Here is an 8,514-nt window from a genome sequence, read left to right as displayed (position 1 = left end):
TAAAGCATGTTCATTCAACATACTTAAATAATAACAAAAATATACAAGCACAAATCATTCTTAATTTCAGCCCTAGGTATGATCATAGATAAAATTTAGATCTTTTTTCTTGTGTACTTTCTATGATTTACAGTTATTTAAATGTGAAATTATCATTTCAAATTTGCAACTTATTTTCCTCCTAACAATATTTTGCTATTATCATTCTATGTTACTATAAAGTGAACTACATCATCATATTTTGCAGCCACCTACTCTAAATTTATATTTATAAGTAAACTTGAATAAAAATGCTGTACTAAATCTTAGCGTATACAGTCATACTAGTTTCGTAATATGATGATATTTGTATTACAAACTGCATTCTCATTATGCTCCTGGTAGTGGTAGAAGACTTTATGAAAATGTGTCAATGGGAAAATGATGATTTAGCCATAATACATTTTAGAATGCATGATGTTGTTGTAAGTGCTCTTGCACTGAGTCCCACTCACAGTGAGAGGAGGAAACACTGCCCCGGCTTATGCCAGCCTCTCCGTTATGACGCTGGAGCCATGGTCGTCGTCACTATCTCAACCCCATGTCCGATTCTTCCCCTTCGCAGCGACTCTAACAAGCCCGGTGCCGTTTTCCAGGGGCTTGTCTCTCCTAATAGCATGTCCAGAGTACCTGAGCGGAAGGCTCATCATTCTTGCTTCTAAGGCGAATTCTGGCTTTACTTTCTCCTGGACAGATTTGTTTATTCTTCTGATAGTTCATGGTACTTTCAATATTTTTTGTTAACACAGTAAATCAAATACTGTGTTATTTCCTTATTCATTGTCCAACTTTCCCATGTATATGAGGGAATTATAAATTCTATGGTTAATGATGACTGAGAATATACTATATTGTAATTTGACCTTATGCTAAGATTAATATTTAATATTCAGAATGAACCGATAGAATAGCTATTGTTGTCTGTCCCCCAGGGAGGAGGTTATATGCAGATCCTTGTAAAGTGTGTGAAGGGAGACATCGGACATCGGATATGACAAAATAATAATTTATGAATTATCAAGGGTTCATGAGGGAGGGGGGAGAAGAGAGGGAGTGGGGAAAATGAGGAGCTGATGTCAGGGGCTTAAGTGGAGAGCAAAAGTATTGAGAATGATGAGGGCAATGAATGTACAAATGAGCTTTACAAAATTGATGTATGTATGGATTGTGATAAGAGTTATATGAGCCGCCAATAAAATAATTTTGAAAAAAGTGACATGAAAGAGATCAGGAGAAAACTCTATTTATTTGTACTTTCCTTAATAAAAAAAAATAGGTATTGTTACTATTTTCAATTTATGAGTCCAACGGAGGACAAGGTTTTAATATTGTGCTCAAGGTCAACTACTTAATAATGTGTTTGGATCCTAAATCTTAATTCTAATTACTGGGTTAACTATCAAGAAAAGTAGGCTCAGACAAACTATGTCGTGATTGAATCTCTTTCCTAACATTTTCAAGCATATTCCAATAGACATGACTGTCTTCTTGTCCTTCCATTACCCATAGGGGGATTTCAGCCCCACCCTCAATTCTCTTTCTTCTTAAAATAACTGACCTTGGAATAAAGAGGGAGGACAGGCGCTGGATTCTTGTCGGTAAACAAGGCACATGAACATTCCATTTCTAGCAGTGAGGTAGCTGCTTCAGGTTCAACCAAACCAACTTCCAGTATTTTCAATCTATCCACATCCTTATGTTGTTGTGAGCTTTCTTGTTGATTCTGATTCATAGTGACCCCAGAGGACCGAGTACAGCTGTCCCATGGGGTTTCCCAGGCTGTAGTCTTCCCTCGTGCAGAGCAGCTTGTGAGCTTGTACTTGAAATTCATGCTCCAGCCTCATTCCTATGGTCCTATATGGGCTGACACAGGCATCCATATTTGGGGAATCTTTGACATGGCACCCACAGCCCCTTCCTTTCAGGCTGGAGAAGTGGAGCCTGAAATGTTACCTGACTCTCTCACTTGACATAGACAGTGGTTGTTTTGTTTTGTTTTTGAAGCCTTCAACCTAAATCTAGGTGTGTTAGACAGGGCTATCTAGAGAGATAAAACCAGATTGCTGATAATTTCATATATAAATTTATAAAGATAGATATATAACACAAGAAATGAACTGTTAAATTATAAAGAGATAGATATATAATACAAGAAATGAACAGTTAAATTATAAAGCAGTACAAATGGCTCAGTGCAACTCACTCCCGTGAGAGAGTTGTGAGACACTAGCAGTCCTTCAAGTCTTGAGGGCCGTCTGGTAGTCCACTGTAGAGTGAGAGCTAGGCTATCCCAGCACAGGCAGCAAAACAGCAAGGCAGGTCACCAACTGTCAGCCAGGTCACCAACTGTCAGTCCCCAGCTCCAAAGATGTAAATTTCAATTACGTGGTCTTAAAAGGACCTCAACTTACAGCGACACTGTCCACAGGCTAGGTGTCTCACAGGTAGTGTAGCCTCTAAATTGAGGCACAGAACAAGCAAGGCAGCCGCACACTGGTCCGATGATCAAAGAGCAAGAGACAAGAAAGGCAAGGCTCACCGAGCCATTTATCTCTCCGTCCTTCAATTAATCCCACATGTGTTTATCAGCCAGGCTGGCACAATAAACTATCTCACTAGGGTATTTGTTTTTATGACATGAAATCAACTTGTAAGATTTTGCTTTGTTTTAATAAACATGCCAGATGAGTTTCCACGATGGTGGGTCTGACATCTCCTTGTCCAAGGGGCCGTCTTCATTCGCATTTCCTTGCAAATCAGCGCAGCAAGAGCTCCGGTACTAGTCATTGCTTGCTTTAGGTATGACTCACCAGAAGGATTTGTCTCGGAGAAATTGGAGGACAAAATGTTCTTCAGAAAAGTTCATTTCTCGTCTGTGGAGTCCCCACTGTCCACTGACTAACAATATAACAGCCACAGCAGACAAAGAGCTTTGTAAAAAGCTTCTTAGCAGCTATACTTCGGCTGATTCTAACACCTTGCCGTTAGTTCTCCCTTTTGACCCACTTTCAATTGATCCTAAATTTAAATACCACTTTATTTTTGTTGGTGGATGGGTCCTCCCCGTGCTCCCCACCCCCCAACCCCCACTGCCGATCTTTGTCCTTGTTTCATATATTTTTCTGTATAGAGAAGCCAGGATTTATGAAGACAGTACCTAAAATAATAATTACCTGGGGCCCCACAGGGGAGGATTGGGGAGAAATGGGGAGTCAGAACCAATTGGAAACCCAGGATTGATGAACCTATAGGGACAGCAAGTAGAATAAGGGTTTCAGGGGGGGAGGAATTGGACAGGGAGGGGGCGGGATAAAAAGAGATGAAGTCAAGAAGTTCAAGGAGAAAAAGAATGTTTGGAAACTGACTGTTGTAGCAATTGTACAATTTTGTTTGATGTGATTGAACTATGGAATGATATGATATATGTATTAACTCCCAATTAATAATAAAAATGTAAAAGTTGATTTTATTAATCATGGGGGAAAAAGCCACAATTGGAACAAGAAGAAAGAAAATGTTCCAAAGTTACTTGCGATCATGATTGCACAATCCTGCTTCATATGAATGAACTATTGAATTGTATGACATGTTAATTATAGCTCAATAAAACGAATTTAAAAATAATAATTTCACGGTCGACGTCTTTGATAACATTGAGTCTATTCTCCAAATGAATTGTAGGTTATCATGATAAGAATTGAACTTTGCAATGACTCAGCTATTGCACTCTTACTTAATAATTCTCCTTACTTCTCAAGCACCTAACCAGGGCTCTAAGGACTCATGTTTAGACACCTTTTGGTGACAGACTTTCCTTCCTTGTACATTCGGTGTAGGTGTATTTCTCATATTCTTTTCTGAAAGGAGTTGGAGACTTTTGCCACTTAGAAAAAATGGCAGCACTACATGGTTCACACTGGCTGAGCCTATCTCCCTCCCCTAACCAGCCAAACCAAACTCACTGCCACGGAGTCATTGCTGAAGCAGAGCGACCCTCTGGGGGGCTCTAAGACTGTAATTGTTTAAGGGAGTAGAGAACCCACTCTTTCTCACAGCGGAGCTATTGATGGTTCCAAACTGCCGACCTTGAGGATCCTAGCCTAGTGAATAACCACTCCACCACCAGGGCCCATAACAACTGTGAAGATGGTTCAAGGCAGGGCATTGTTTTGTTCTATTGTACCCAAACTGACTCCATGCCATCTAAAAACTACAAAACTGCTGTTAATGGTGTAGACCTGTGTCGTATTGGTGAGCGTTGCTGCCACACTGAGAGGAATAACACAATTAGGGATCCATTTGGACAGCTGTTTTTGAACTCAATGATCTATTGTCACCTTCTCAATTCATCCCGATGATTAGATAATGCCTTGGAAGACCATCTAGTCCACAGTTGATCATAATATTTGGCCAATCTATTTACTACCAATTTCTATTGATTTACCTGAAATTCTATTTCTTGGTTTTCAGTGCCCTCATTTTTTCTCTTTTATCTCACCCTCATGAAACCTGCCAAGAGCAGTGAAGGGTCTGAGGTTTGCCTACTCAAAACAAACAAGTTAGCTTACCTATGTATCCTAGAAGAAGACTCGAAACTCTTGTATCAGAAGCAAAGGGCTTGATTACTGACCCTAGTATCAATAGTCAATATATTAGCATTACCTTGGCTAGTTTGCTGGTTCCAATGTTTACATTGTAATGCAACAAAGGTCAGATAATACCTGCATATCAAGTGGGTTGCATTGTAGAAGAGGAGCCCCACGTATAGATGACCCAAATTATTTATAGAGGGAAATGTGCCTGTCCTTTGTTTAGGCAAGAGACAGTAAATGTACTATAGTATAAAGGAAGAACATCTGCTTTTTTTAAAGAGGGAATAATATTGCCACCCTCCAATCCTGCTCTCTATACAACCTACTTAGAAAAATTGTCTATAATAAAGATAGTGTGAGTCTGCTTACAAAATGTACACAAATACAAGAGAAATATGGAAATGTCTCTTAGAAGAGAATGGATTAGGAAACAGTAAAGCCGGTTGCCCAGAATGAGTTTTTGGAGTGTTCCCAGTTCCTGTAGTGCTTCTCGATTGTAAGGTGCACTTGTTAAAATGCAGATTTCAATACCTTAGATTAAGTTTGGGGTCTAGGAGTTTGTATTTTCAACAAATTCTCAGATGATATTTTTGGTGCTTGCTTGTGGAAAACACTTTTAAATAGAGCAATTGTACAGTGTTCACCAAAGTCCTGACATTTCAATCTCATTACAGGGCACTACTAAATCAAGGACGCAATTAGGCAATGCAAGCACTTTCACTCCTCAAATCAATTTGTTAAATCCGTAAGCTAAGGTGATTTCATTTCTATTAATGGAGTTATACTAATCAAGGTTTTGTGTTTCACCTTTTTTAGTCTATTCTTTTTATGTAGTTTCCATTGCCATCTATTTTCTATACACTCTTGCCCACATAGATTGATGAAGTCCTGAAGATCCACCTGCATCAAAGTTATCTTCCTTGGGTCCATCTTTGTATTTCTGCATCTAATCTAGTTAGGCTCTGATTCTCATGGGTCTGGAGGCTGTCAGCTATCCCAATTGTCAACACTGAAAAATGTATGAGGAAACGCAGAAAGGTTTTATGTTAGAAAAAAAACCATTGTCTCACAAAAGAGGAACAAAATGCACCAAATGGCAGGAAGTCCAAGATTATTTATTTATAATGACACAATTTTCAAACTTGTCTGCGGCTACCAAAGCGCTCTAATCAGTCGCAGCATCCATCCATGCCCTACCAGTGTCCTTTTATGGCAGGGGACGGCTGGCATTGCAACTGTGGAAACAACAAAATCAGGGTGTCAGAAAAGAGAGACTTTTTCAAAATTCCCAAAGCAGCTTGGCAATTTTCTACTTGCCATATGTGTTGAAAAGTCATAGGTCTTAATTTCTCCTTGACCTATGCAAACTGAAGGAATTTAGCTACTTGATTATGTTATGCCATTGTATTCACAAACATTAACTTGGTTATTATCATTTCAATAGCAATTTAGCACTGCAGCTATTTGGTCTCTTTATGCCTTCGGTATGTATAGCACGCCCCTCCAACACTGTCGAAATCTGGATCATTGTCTTATCACTTCCTGTCACGGATGACGCCTTTCTCATGCCAAAGAGATTAATTTTACACCCTCAAATATATACAAAACCAATCCCATTATTGCATTTTGACAATCTTTCCTGAAGCATTTCTTGGTACCCATTATTCTATCACTCAGTTCTGGAACAAAAATCAGATGTTAAATTCAGTTGGACAATTTCAAAAGAGTTTAATAAAAAGTCTTTAATGGAAATCTGACAAGGCTGTTTGGAAACACACAAGAAAGGATGCATTTCCTCAATAGACCTGTAGGGATACAAAGAGGGAAGGATTATGTGGAACTTGAAAGTGTTGAGTGGATGGGTTTCCTCATTGGTCTTGAGGCTTTAAGGAAAAGGATCTCAGACATGCTGTGTCAGACAGAGTTGAGAGAATTAGGAGAAATAAGTTCTATTTTGTCTTCGCTCAGATCATATGTTTTTATCCAAAACCAGCAGCTTGCTGGACAATTGCAAATCCCAGGACTATTATCACCCTTAGTCATCCTTCAGGTCTAAAAAGAATTCATCCCTGTGGCTTAATTTTCAGCCAAACAGTAGAATGATGTATAACGGAAACTATAACACTAGGTAGGTATGTGTACTTTAGAATAATTCACCCATTTGAGATCAAAAGTGGGAGTGGGACATTTGCCCAAGGACCAAGGCCAAAGTGTTAAGAAAGAAGGAGGAGACCCCAGAAGCTATAACTTTTGAAATCCGGACACCATCAGCTTTCTTCACCACATTTGCTTATGCACCCATTTCGTCTTCAGCCATCATGTCGGGAAGGTGAGCATCACAGAATGTCAGATTATTAGAACAAAGTGTTCTTGCTTTGAAGGAGTACTTGAGTCAATGCCCAATGTCCATCTGCTGCCCTAATACTTAACATATAAATATAAGTTCATAGATCTATTTCCCTATCATTACATAAAATATATTTGCATATGTATATGCCTGTATTTAGACCTCTATAAATGTCTTTTGCCTTCTATTTCCTTTTATTTTCCTCTTGTCCCATGATCATGTTCAGCCTTCATTTGGGTTTCAGTAATTCCTCGTCGTTACATTTCCTTTTATTAAGTCCCACTAGGCATCCTACACCCTTTCTCTGTCAATTTTAGTTCACTTTTCATTCCCTTGTCCCTGGCTTGGTTGACACCCCCCTTCCTTCTTCTCCCCTCCTCCTCGCCTGGATTCTCCCAGAACTGTCGGTCCTGTTGTTTTCTCCTCCAATTTCCCCCCCCACCTATCTTATCTAGATAGACATGCCAAAACCATAATAAATGCAAAAACAAGACAAAGCAAAATAAAACAACAAAGGAAAACAAAATAACAACAAAAAGAAAAACAATGACAAAAAAAGGAAAAACTTATAAATATTTCCAGGTCTGTTTTTTGACCTTTAGGAGTGTTTCCCATTTGAGTATGGGACTCTGTCCCCAAAGTCTATTTTTGGAATTCCCAGGGGGCTTCACTGCTTTGTTCCCCATGCTGCTCTGTTGCATGCCCTTAGTGTTTTCCCCTGGTGTGTTTGGGTCAGATCTGGGACAATTCCCACACTGTGTGGCCATATAGCTGAGAAGCAACAAAGCCCACATGGAAGAAGCAGAGCAGCCTGTGTGATTACGAGGTGTCGATGGGATCAGGCATCAAAGACCCAAAACAAAGAATCATATCAATGTGAATGAGGGGGAGTCGCAGAGTGGAGACCTAAAGCCCATCTGTAGATAATAGAACATTCTCTTACATAAGGGTCACCAGGAAGAGAGTAGCCAGTCAGGGTGCAGTATAGCACTGATGAAGCACAACTTCCCTCTAGTTGTTTAATACTTCTGCCCTGCCATTATCATGACCTCAATTCTACCTTACAATCTGAGTATACCAGAGCATGTACACTGCTACCGGTAAGAGCTCACAACACAGGAAATCCAGAACAGATAAACCCCTCAGGACCAATAATAAGAATAGAGATACCAGGAGCAGAAGGGAAGGTGGGGGGAGGAAGGAGGAATCCATCACAATGATCTACATATAACCTCTTCCTAGGGAGATGGGCAACAGGAACGTGAGCGGAGGAAGACAGCAGTCAGTGTAAGACATGTGGGGTATGTGTGTGATATTAGAAATGTATAAGTTATCAAGGGCCACTGAGGCAGGAAGTGTGGGGGAGATGGGAAAGAGGAGCTGATATCAAGGGTTCAAATAGAAAGAAAATGCTTTGAAAATGATGAAGGCAACATATGTGCTTGACACAATGGATGTATGTATGGATTGTGATAAGAGTTGTAAGAGCCCTCAATAAATGGTAATCATGTAATTATTAAATTGGGATCAAGTTCC

The sequence above is a fragment of the Echinops telfairi genome, unplaced genomic scaffold (assembly GCF_000313985.2).
Source record: "Echinops telfairi isolate 266 unplaced genomic scaffold, ASM31398v2 ScPeMD7_7420;HRSCAF=8458, whole genome shotgun sequence".
Lineage (NCBI taxonomy): Eukaryota > Metazoa > Chordata > Mammalia > Afrosoricida > Tenrecidae > Echinops > Echinops telfairi.
The sequence above is the reverse complement of the archived record's forward strand: the minus strand, read 5'-3'. Positions refer to the sequence as shown.